This window comes from Dermatophagoides farinae, chromosome 2 (assembly GCF_024713945.1).
Source record: "Dermatophagoides farinae isolate YC_2012a chromosome 2, ASM2471394v1, whole genome shotgun sequence".
Lineage (NCBI taxonomy): Eukaryota > Metazoa > Arthropoda > Arachnida > Sarcoptiformes > Pyroglyphidae > Dermatophagoides > Dermatophagoides farinae.
The window spans coordinates 2904255-2917742 of NC_134678.1; positions in this window are offsets into that span (position 1 = coordinate 2904255).

Consider the following 13488-nt stretch of genomic DNA (forward strand, 5'->3'; position numbering starts at 1 on the left):
TTTGATTTGAAAAAATAAAAATGATTTAAACAAACAGACACCCTTAAATTGATGATTGAATCAAGTGATCGTACGCGCACATACACACACACACACACACAAATCATGTCAAAAATATTGACATCAAAACAAATACAGGAAATTTGTGTATCCAATAAAATCAGATATTTGATCTATCGATTTTTTATCCACTATATTATATTGCTGCTGCTGCTGCTGTTTTTTCTATTTTTTTCGTATCGTTGATTTCCGATTTGTCAATCAAAAATGAAATTGACACTGATTCAATTAGTTCAGGACAAGACTTTTTTTTTCTTATTTTTTTTGGTAGACTTTCGTTTGATTGTGACATTTAATTCCTATCATCATCATCATCATTATCATCATGAACATGAACATCGTCATTATTGATTCTATTAACAAAAAAAAAAAAAAAAAAAAAAAAGAAAAGAAAAATGAATGTTCAGATCCATAACGAATTTGTTCATTGGCTATTGACCAATGGTCAACATTTGGATTCAATGAGCTTGTCAATTCAATTCATAAATGTTAGTTGCCTGGCAAAATCATCAGCAAAAGAAAAAAAAATCGTTCCGGACTTGTTTATTTCATCTTAATACACGAATGAAAAAAAAACAACCGAGACAAATGAACGTCTCTCGAATATATTCAATACAATTTACCAATAAACTAAGCAACTCTCTTTTCCTCTCTTTCTCTCGGCTAATACAAATAAATTTTGTTTCAAATTTCACCAAATTTCAACCCCCTCCTATCCTATACACCACAACAAACAAAATCATTTCATTTAGCTTATTTATTGATTTGATTAGTGAACACTGCTTAGTGACCACCATCATCATCATCATCATCAATCGCCATTGACCTTTTTGATCATCACATTGATTAAGCTACTAAATAGACATTTTTTTTCTCTCTCTCTGTCTAAATAAATGTTAAAATTTTGTTGCTATCTTGTGTTGTCCAGTGATTTATTATTAGAATTCCTTTTTGCAAATTATTTGTTTGATTATTTGAATTCTAGAAATAAAAAAAAAACAAGATAAACGAAATTCATATCAAATCGATTCAAATCAGAAAAAACTATTTACATTTCATTCCATAAGCAATTATAATGAAATGGTGAGTAAAGAGAAAAAGAAAAACAAAACAAAAAAAATGTCCAATAACAAGTAGCAATTACATTTTGATTTTTGTTTTTGTTGTTTTTTTTTCTAGTTTGTAAGATGTAAACTGTATCAAATCATCATTATCTAAATTTATTGAAAATTTTTTTCAAACATAGATTCTTGTTGTTGTTGTTGTCGGCTTTTTATTTTTGTATGATTTGATTGCTATTACGTAAATTCCTGTCATTTATTTTTCTTTTTTGAAAAAAGTGTTAATTTTTTTTTTCGTTTGATAAAATGACATTTTGAATCGAATGTTGCCGTATCATAATTTAGGATTGTGTAATGATCGTTTTGATTGAAATTTTTTTTTTTGAAAAAAAAACAAAATAAGAATTGATAAAACACTGTGTTATCGATCGTTGATAACATTAATTCATTCGCTTTACAAATTTGTTTCAATTTCTTATCATATGATTTGTCTTTGAATGACTAACTCCTTTTCGATCATCAATGAATACAAATAAATTCGAAATGAACTTTGAAAACAAATGGTAACCATGGAATCAAATTAATCATTTTTTGTTTCTTTACAGAAAACAACAGAAAAAAAGAGAATCATTGACACATTTTGAATGCCAACGCCTTTTTGGTTTATACATGATTTTGTTGTTGCTTACAAAGATTGCATATTTGATTTTTTTTCCATGTTCAACTCATATTCGTATTGCTATTTAATTCATGTAATCATCATCATCATGGATAATCACAATTTTAATTAATTAATTAATAGAAAACCTGTTGTTGTTATTCTCAATATACAATGTATATATTGAATCTGTCAATGCAACAGTAGTTCTGGTTCAATTGCACAATAATCATAGTTATATTATCTTCCTTTGTCATTTTCAATCATTTCATATCAACAGAATTCCAATCGATCAAACAAATAAAAGTATGATGATGACCATCTTGTATTTTTTATCATTTTTTTTTTGAAAAAAAGATATCACCTACACACATATGGATTTTGATGGTACAAATTCTTTTTATTTTTCAATTAATTTGTTTTTTTTTTTGATTTGTCCATCACTACACTTGATGCACTTGATGCTCAACTCATCATCAATGATAATGATGATGATAAAGTCAAGTCAATTTCATTATTATTGTGTAAATCAATCGAATTGAAAAATGGACGGGAAAATGAAATGAAATAAAATTGCATTGCATTGAAAATCGAAAATCGTGATTATACGATTGTGTGTGTGTGTGTGTGTTTTTTTTTTGGATATCGAAAGATTCACCTACATACCATACATATGAACATTTTCATTCATTTAATATATTCACATTCAATTTGTTTGAATGTACTGAATATATCGTATTGGATAAAATGTTTTTTTCCGTTGGCGTCATCCGTTCAATTGGTCAACAAACCATTAGTTTGGGTGAGAGAGATGAAGAGAGTTCAATCGTTTTTTGTTGTTTCAATACCTGAATTCTGAAGTAATTATATTTTCATTCTGTCAAATCAATAATCGATCATTAACGAAGAATGATCATTCCGTTTTTTTTTAGTTGTTGATGATTATTTTTAATTGTCTCTATTAAAAAAAAAAAAATATGCCACTGCATTGTTAATCATTGATTATCAAGAAAATTTATTTATTTTACAAACTTGAATTCTAAAACAGGTGAATGAATCATTCGGTTTGCTCGTACAATTTTTTTTTGTGTATTTGATTAAGCAAATGCCACAGCCAAATAATTGGAAAAAAAACAAGATCAAATCCAATCTCAGTTTGTATCATCAGTTGAATGTAATCAACTAAACAAAAAAAAGAAGGTGAGAATTGATGAATATCACCGGCAATATATAGAGAATGAATAGAACGATAGAAAACAAGAAGTCATGAATCAAATGATGAAATACTTTTTTTTATCACTACACCATTAACATCATCCTAGGATGTAAAAATTTGTGAAAAAGAAATTTTTTTTTCTTGCTTAAATCAAAATGATCAATTCAAAACATTTATTCTTGTCGTTTTGAACATACTGGATTTTTGTACTGAAAAAGAAATCAACTAGATTGAATGGTGAATGTTCTGACATAACGCGTTTAAAAGATTTCATCTAAGTTGATCAATGATTATCTTGATATTGATCGAAGTGAGAAAGACAGACAGACAGACAGAAATGATGAAGACAAAATTAAGAAACAGCACCTAAGATGTTTAGTTTCAGATGCTGATGTTGTTGTTGTTGTTGTTGTTGTTGTTAATAAGTTAACCATTTAAAACTTAATTAAAAGACACACACACACACACAGAGAACCCAATAATTTCATGACTTTTTTTGTGAGAAAAAAATGTTGCCATTCGATGATGATGATGATGAGGATTGCAATATTGATGACAATTCAGTCTGAATTCTTTTGATCTTCTTATTCATTTTCATCATCACCATATCAATGATTAGTGTTGGTGTTTTGATGAAATTTTTGTTTTTTCTCTTTCACATCAAACATCAAACTAAATGATTTTTCAAATATGATCATATTAAAAACACAAATAAAACAAAAATCCAATGGTTTTTTTTCACCCGTTTTATTCGACTATTGTTATTCTTTTTTTTCTGAACAATCATCATCATTATCATCATCATCATCTTGATTTATTATAATTAGCCCATAATTTTTGTTGTTTTTGTTTTATTTTTATCCAAAAAAGCAAAATGCATTTATCGATGGTGATTCATCTTGATCATCAGAACGTAGTGCAAATAAAATCCAACGTCAAATCATCAAGATTATTATCAGTTTAAATGTGCAACAGATTTTTCATTTACTGATTGGATCAACAGGAATTATCCGTCCATTTTATTTTGGTTTTTTCTATCTTATTCGCTTGAGATTAAAACAAGAAACAAAACCAAACAAAACAAAAAAATCTAGAACATATTGGGCCATTTAAAATTGAAAGAAGGTTGAATGAATGGAATTTTTTTTTTGGATATCAAACATAATGTGTAAATTGTCACTCATTGTCATTTAGAATCCATAGAATGAACGAATGAATCATAACTATTCAATGTTATTTCATTTCAAACAAAGCTGTTATGAATATCGAACAACATAAAACAAAAAATAATTACAAATTGATGTCCAACTGTGTGTACAATAATAACAATTTGATTGTAACCGACAAGAACAACAACAGCAACAATAATAATAGTGAAAAAAAAACAGAATTTAAATGACAATGACACAAACACACACACACAAAAAAAACGGTTGCATGTGGTTGATCCGGTTGATTCTATTTTCAGATAGTAATTTTATTTCAATATCCATTTTGTTAGGAATACAATGAATAGAATATGCACCCAAAGGTGTCTAACACTTATGATGGAAAGATAATGGGAAAAATCGATTCGTAAGTCTCATCATTCACACCAAACACACACACACACTCACACACACAGACAATAATCATCCTATTTTTTTGGGCGAGTTCCATAGTTTTCATCATTGTCATTCATTCATTCAGCTTTTGTGTATATGTATGCCATTGGCAAGAATAACATTGACTTTGTCCCCATATAAAAGTTACGATGATGAGATGTTGATGCGATAATGTTTTGTGCATGTGTGTGTGTGTGTGTGGAATGAAGGGGTGGACAGTCAAAAAAAAACACCAAGTAATATAATAACCAATTCCAACAAGAACCACTTTTATTTTGTGTCTAAAAATGAAAAATTCTTCACTCTTTAACATTTTGTTGTTGTTGTTGTTGTTGTTGTTGTTGTCACACTTTTTGAGTGGTAATAATTAATTTTGATTTAATTATTGATCCAACAACAAAAACAAGCCACATAACATATAAGCAATGGAAAGGAAAAATATTGACAATGATGATGATGATGATGATGACGACGACAACGTGAAAATGTAACGTATGTGTGAACATTACACATATATACATGTAAAACTAAAAATGTAATTCTTTTTTTTTTGTAAATCTTTTCAGAATGGCTACAGCAATTGGGTTGGTTGTCATCGTCGCTGTCAATTCATTCATTCATGTGTGTGTGTGTGTGTGTTTTTTTTTGGCTGTTGAAACATTCTGTTGTTATTATTTTCCTCTTTTCATGAATTCATTCATCAATTTTTTTTCATCCTAGACTTATATTCTTTTTTTTGGGTTTAATGATTAGATTTTTTTTTGTTTGTTTATTTGTTCGGTTTTGCCATCAAAGTTTTTTTTTCTTTGTTATATTTACATTGAAATAGTTTGTTGGAACAATGAATTTTCGATTGATAAATGAATGTTTATTGGTCATTGTTTACTATTGAGTGCAAAAAAATAATATTCTTTTCAGATTTGTCAGTAAAATGAATTTAATATTTGATTGCCACACCCACTTATATTCATTATTTTTTTCAATAAAAGAATTGTCTGAGAAAGAAAAAAAAAGAAAGAAGAAAATCCATCAATTTCAAGTGCATTTCAGATTAATTTTTTTTTTTGGATTTATTCATGTTTGTTTCATTTTGCTTTTACATTCGGTTTTATCATATGGTTTGGTTGTATGTTTTATCATCATTCAATTGCTTTAGGATCATAAAATGAAGATTTTAACTGAAAATTTTTATGACTCATCTTGGAACCCAAATAATGATCATTTGGTAATACTGCAAATTAAAATTGAATGACTAACTGACTAACTCGTTGGTTCATATGTGTATGAGACAAGTAATGAAATTTTTCTCCTGAACCATATTGTCGATTGTGTTGATTGTGTTGTTGACCACATTGGGAGTTTTTATGACCAACAAAAATAAAAATAAAGAGAAAAAATAGTTTAGTTTGAGTTTCAATCAGTTGATCAGCTTGTAAATATATATGGATCGGTGTTCATATAGTTTTCTGGGGGGTTATATCCAAACATAAAATGATTGAATGAATCGAGAGTTTATTTTAGTTTTCCATAGAAATTTTCGGTTATATTTTTCTTACAAAACTCACCCACACACACACACACATATACTCGACAAAAGTCCCACCGACAATACACCGCATACACCACCATTGATCAATGGTTTGGATCATTTTCATTTTGCTGTTGTTGTTGTTGTTGTTATTATTATTGCTATTTTTTGTTGTTTGGGTTGCAACAATCATCATCATTCAATATGAAAAGCCTTAAAAAAGACCAATGGTTAATATTATTTTTCTAAATCATTGACCGTCACTCGATTGTATGTGTTTTGATGTGATGGACATTAAAGATTTTTATTACCACACACACACACACACACACACAAACACCAGAAAAAAAAGATTGTGCTGCAGCTAGTTTCAAACCAAATGGCTAAGCTTAAAACCAATGGATAGATGAAATCATGATGATGATGATAACGATATGAAACCTCCACACACACACACCAATTGTTCCAAGTATTCTCTGTTTTTTTTTTTGATCATTGGTTGCACTTTTATAATATTAACCAAACACGTTTTCTCTTTTTTTTCGAGCTTCCATTGTACGATTAAATTAGCACATGACATGGTAAGCAAACCCCAATTGCTATTGTTATTCAATATTTTGTTTGGTTGATCTGTATGGATTTTTGGGTGGGGAGAGATTATGGTATCTGATGTTGTAATGGGAAAACAGTATGATCATTGATTATCAAATGATACAATTGATAATCAAGCAACTAATATTACGTACAATGCCAACACTAATAACTGTGACATTCACACACTTATTGGTCATTTTTTTGTGTGTGTGAGTGCATCATTAGCGTTTCATTTTTCTATTGAATTTTTCTTTTTTTTTCTGCTGGTTATTATTTGTTTGTTTCGATAGATGTTGATAATAATGAATACCAATGATTGGGTCATAGGATTATGATTTACTCTATGAACTTTTTTTTTGTTTTCGCCATTCATATGTAGGTATCTTTTAGTAGACAAAATAATCCATCCGATTCGTATTTGTATTGTTCAAATGAATGTATCGAATGAGTACATATATGATCATGTATCGATTAGTATTCATCACAACAACATCATGATTGAGCCACTGTATAGATTAATGCTAGTTTCAGTATATACACAAATTCGATTGTTCATTTTTTTTTCTCCAATATCTCTATTTTGCATGTTTGTATTTTTTTTTTATTATTTTTCATCTTTAATCTGTAATAAATATCATGACAACCACCGCCAAGAACCGTCGTGCAAGTGATCAATATATATATAACTTTTAATCCACTACAGTATAATTGTAAAATGGATTTTTTTTTCATTTGAAAAATTCTTCATAAAATCAGCATACCTATACGGTTTGAATAACAACAACAACAACAACAATGGTTTTTTTGGCCATTTTCCTTTCTTTGTTTGATGATAATCACCGCCAATGAAATGGCCATTCTCCACTAACTCTGGAATTATTTTTTTTGGTTAATCCGTAGCATCTGTTTTTTTCCACTCGACATGTTTCATTTTAAATTTAAATATTTTTATATTACTTTTATTCTCAAAGAAAATATTGAAATTGTATCGATTTTTTTTTTGTTCAACAACAATAGAAATCATCATCATAATACATTTCAATATCTTGGCTTTCGTTATGGTGAACAATGAGAAAAAACAGCGGTATTTGTCATTCATCTATGCTTATATAAATCCGCTCAAATATGAAAGCAAAAAAAAAAAAAAAAACTTTACCGTTTTTCTTTCACTTTCATATATGATGAAAATGACGTCTGGAACAATTTATTATTGACGAGACGTCGTCGTCATTTCCTATGTCAAGTCCATTTCAGTTGTCTAATCCTTTTGTTTGTCATTTTTTTTTTTTTGATCCCGGTTGATTTGATATGGACTGATCTTTCTTTGAATAGATCATAGACAATAGATTAGAATATGTGGTCGTATTCTAATTCCTTGGTTCATATTGTCACTTGCTTGTTTGTTTGCTTGTTTGAATTTTTTTTTTGCTTTTCACAAGATTATAATCATGTGGGTGAATTATAATTTTCATTTCTTTCGCTGCATGTCATCATTGTCGTTCTATTTTTTTTTCAATTAAACTCATCGTACTGTTGATGACATTCGTTGATCATTGATGATTCAGTCACATCATTATTGGTCATGTCACATCAACCCGTTCAAAATATTCATTAAATTCATTTATTTCGGAAACCAATACTTATTCTGGTCATCCATCATGGATAATGGAAACCCAACGGTCAAACCTACATGACCTTAACCGCCGGTTTCCAATGGATTAATTGATTGTTTTTTTCAAGAGAAAAAAAAATTAATGATACTTTTCCATTAGGATTAAGGTTTTTTGCCAATGTTCATTGTGATTAAAACACTGTCATATGCACAAGCATACAAAACATTTATTTTCACTATAAATTCAAATTGTAAATTGTATTTCAAATCTAGAATTTCACGAATCTCACAATGCGATTTGGTCTATTGTGTACATAATCATCAATTCGTTATCAATGTTTTATTTGTAAAAAAAAAATTTACTTTTAAATTCTTGTATTTCATTCATTTCAAAGCTACCAACAACAACTATTGATTATAATAATGATACAATTTCTGACTATAGTCAGATTCTATCAATTTTATCTATTTGTAATGTACATTTTTTTACTGTAGTCATCATTATTGATATTGTCATTGTGATGATATGATGGTGATAAACGTATATAGCTGAAACAAACCAAATCAAGATCCAAATTTTGCAAAGGAATTTCGCAAATGTTCAAATGACGTTCGAATTTTTCTTTATATCGATGTTTTCAATATTATTATTATTATTATCATTGTTGTTATTTTTATTGTTGTTATTATAAATGAATGTCTACCATGTCATCAGAATATTTGTCCTACCAGAACAGAACTAAACAGAACAGGCAAAATACCAATGAAAAAAGAAAAAAAAATTCTGATGTATTAACAACAACCAAAGACGGCGACAATAGCGATTGGCAATGATGATGATGATGATGAAAAGAAATAGAAACATTTCAACTATGGAATGTTTGGTTGGTTTTTAGTTGTCGCACCCCATCATCATTATTATTTGTACAATAATAATATGTATATGTATTGTTAATGATTTGAAATTCTTTTATCAATTGGAATCTTGTCATTGGTGTTTGTCTTTACATTTGAATATATATCGACAATCAGCCATCAAATTGTCATCACACACACATATATACGGACAAAGAATTGTGATTTTTTTTTCTTTGGTAAAATAACTATATATATGGTCAAAATGGTTATTTCTGTAATATTTTCCATTTTGGTTTGATTCTTTTTTACTATTTTGTCATTGTTGAAATGCAAAATGATGATCTTTTAATGTTTGCATCCCATAAGTGCTTAGATTCTATGGAAATTTTTTTTTCTTCGTTCTTTCTCTGTATCACATTCAATTGTTAATTGTGTGGCAAATTCTTTATCGCATTCAAAGTCTGTGTTGCTTTTAGTTTTTGTTTCCACAGAATTTTGTCGTTGTTGGTTTCGTCTATCATGGCTGCAACTAGAAAAAAATTCCTTCAATTATCAAATCAATTTGTTACTTTTTTTTGTCCAAAGAAAAAGCATTCTCTGTATTCTTTCCTTAAAAACACATGGTACAGGTCCACATTATTGTTTCTTATTTTTGTTTGATTATGGCCACATTTATATTATAGTAATTAACAATTATATTGCAACAACTAGTCAATGTTAATGTTGATGATAATGATGATGACAAAGAATATAAAAACAAATGGATTCCATTACGATTCTTTGATGATGATTATTATTATTATTATTACAGAATTGGCTAGCCAACAACAATTGAAATACAGTTTCGCCGAGTATCCCAGAATATCATTTCATGTTTATGTGTGTGTGTGTGTATGTATGTTCTTGATATATCTAATCTATAGTTTGTTTTTTTTCTGAGTTCCTTGGCATTCAAGTAATTTTTTTTGTCCATTTCCCAGTTGGTTTCACTCTTCATCATAGATTTTTTTTTTCATAAAACAAAACAAAGAATGAAGGATCACATATACACGATAGTGAAAGTTCAAGTCAAAGAAAAAAAAATGTTATCGGTCATATTTTGTTGGACATGTTATATCCATATATGTTATGCTAATAATAATGACATTCATTCATTCATTCAATTCAATTCAATTCCTGTGTAATGATCATCATCATCATTAGTTGATGATGAACGACGACAATGACAGTTGTAGTGTAACAAAGAAGAAAAATAGTAACATTTTTTTTTGTTGTTTTTGGATTTGGAATTTCTATTCCTATCTGTATCTACAATGTGTGTGTGTGTGTGTACCAAATATCAACGACCGATTCTGGTAAGTTTTTTTTTACATTTGAAAGAACAATTGTAATCACTATAGTAATAATTCGTAATCTATGTTGACCTCTATGAAGTTGTCATTTTTTGTTACACTTATATTTTTGTTGTAAATTTTTTTTTGTTACCGTACAGATATACGTAAAATAAAAATCATTCATCTCTGTTAATTCTCAGTTGATTAGCCAGTCATTTAGATTGATTCATCAACATTAGCTGATCCAGGTATGTATTATCCACAAGAAAGTAATGAATAAATTGAAACTATCATTCGTTACCATTAATTCTGTTTTTTCTTTCCACCACCACAAACAATTTATCTCTATTTTTTTTCCTTCAGGTTTTTTGTTCTGTCATACAATGTTTTGTCTTTTTCTCCGGATCGGTTCACGTTGATTATACATTCATCTGAAGAAAAAAAAACAACTACAACAAAGAGTTGACACAATGTTCCACAACAACAACAACAACAACAAAAGTCAAACAGAAATATCCTAGAAAAAAATGACAATTACACAATTAACTAATTGCTCAATTATACAGAATATATATACACATAAACGATTTCATTTACCTGAAATTTTTCTGTCCATTCTTTACACACTGATCTGAATGCAACAATTTTTGATTGTTAATGATTTGTATGATCCAGAAAAAAATACTCCATTATCAAGCCAATTTTTTTCTGTTATATTTGATTCAATCGCTATGTAAACTAAATACAATATTGATTTGTTTTTTCTTCTATAAATCACATCAAAAATGCTTAAACCAAATGTTGAAACCAATGGAGCAAACTAACTAACCAACCGGATGGATGGATGGATGAAATGTACGTCCCAACCTTTTTGGTTGGACGTTTTTTTTCTGTATTTTATTCTTTGTTGTTGTTGTTGTTTTATTTTCAATCCTTAACGATAGTGATGAGACACGCACAAACACACAGACATACATGGACAAACTGACAGTGTATTTATTTCTAAAAAACGATTCAAGCAAATAAAAAAAAAACACTATTCTTTTTACCCATCTTCCTATCTCTGAAACATATGTCTCTTCATTCTCATTGTGTGTTTCATTTATTTTTTTTTTTGGTGGCTACAGTTTTGTTTTGTCTTTTTTTTCTGTTTCATCCGATTGTGTAATCAATGAAATTCTCTCGATACGTACCCCATATATATCTCATTCATCTAATTCAGTGTGTGGAGTTTTTTATTATTATTATTATTATTATTCGTTGTCCGGTTTTGGTTCATTTTATTCATTTTGTTTTTTTTTCTCGTTTTCTGATAGTTCAATTGTGAATTCATTTTGTTGTCTATTCTATTCTAAATATGTTCGGCCTTATCAAATTGATGATAATGATGATGTTGGCTTTTGTTCCATCCATCTATCCATCCATCCAGAGAAATAACAAACTAGCCAACCATTTTCATTTGAATCATTCATCAATTGTTATTATTATTTAATCTATTTTTTTGTGATGATGATGATGATGATGATGATGGTCAATATGAATGGTACGAAATCATTGCAGAAATGACACCAAAATGACATGAACGGATGTAATAGTTGGAACTGTTTTTTTTTCGTTTGTTTAATCCATTATTATTTGATTTCATTCATTTATTTTTTGTGAATGTACATTAAATAAATTTTTAATTTCAAACGGATTGTTTTGTGATCAAATCAGAAGCATCAAATAATAATAATTGTTATTGTTGTATGAAGGGATGGATGGATGGATGGATAGATAGATGAAAGAATGGATGTTCATACTAATTTGAAATTCCATAATATTGATGATGAACACAGCATGGGCAAAAGTAAAAATCAATTTTGTTTGTTTGGGACATTGATGTCCGAATTTTGTAAAAATAATATTATTGATGATTTATGCAATCATGATCATTGGGCCCAAGAGAATGAATGAATGAATGAAGTGCATGTTTGAAGTGCTCTCAAAGTTTTTTTTACATTAAATTGAATTTTAAATGATTATTTTTTTTCATTTTGTTTTTGTTTAGCTTCACACTATTGCTTATAGTCATTATTTAACTATTTGATTGATGTCATTCGATCCATTCATTCATCCCTATAGGGATGGATCGAGTTTAGGTATACATGAGATTTCGAGTAGAAATGTTGGATTTCAAAAAAAAACGCATCACTATAGTTTTATACATTTAATACGATACTTGTGTGTTTGTGTTTGTGTGTGTGTGTGTGATATACTCGAAATTCATCGTCATTGTCATCAACGACGGTCCGTTGATGCACGATGTATATAACGGGCAACAAAACAAAAAAAATATCACCACTCAACCATGATGATGATGGTGATGAGCATCAAAGATCTGTAATATCTGTCTATGTTTATGTGTACATTGTAGACTTTAAACCGACTGGATGATTGCCATCATCATCATCAAAAAGCTTTAGCTCGCTTTGATGCATCGTTTGTTCCATTCATGCTTACTATTCTTGTTATTTTTCTTTCGTTTTTATTTTTTTTCTCTTGTTTCGTAGGGTTGGTTATTTCTAATTATGCTTCCAATAATAATAATAATAATAATAATAATGATGATGATAGTAGACGACCTCACACACATACACCACCACCACCACCATATAGGATCGTCATTGGATTCCTTATACAAGACCAGAATTGAAAGTTGAATGATTTTCTCTGTTTTTTTTTCTCCTTTGTCCATACGACAATGACAATGATGACATTGATGGACAATGAATGGATGATCAAATGAATGTTTTCAAATAATGATCCTCTTCAGTCAGCCAACCATGATTTTTTTTTTTTGTTGTTGTTATCGTTGTTTTGCTAAGTAGTAGCTATAATTTTTCTTTCTACCAGTTCATCATACTGTTGGTTACATTATTATGTTTAGGATAAATTAAATTCTTTCAAAGATTTTTAGAAAA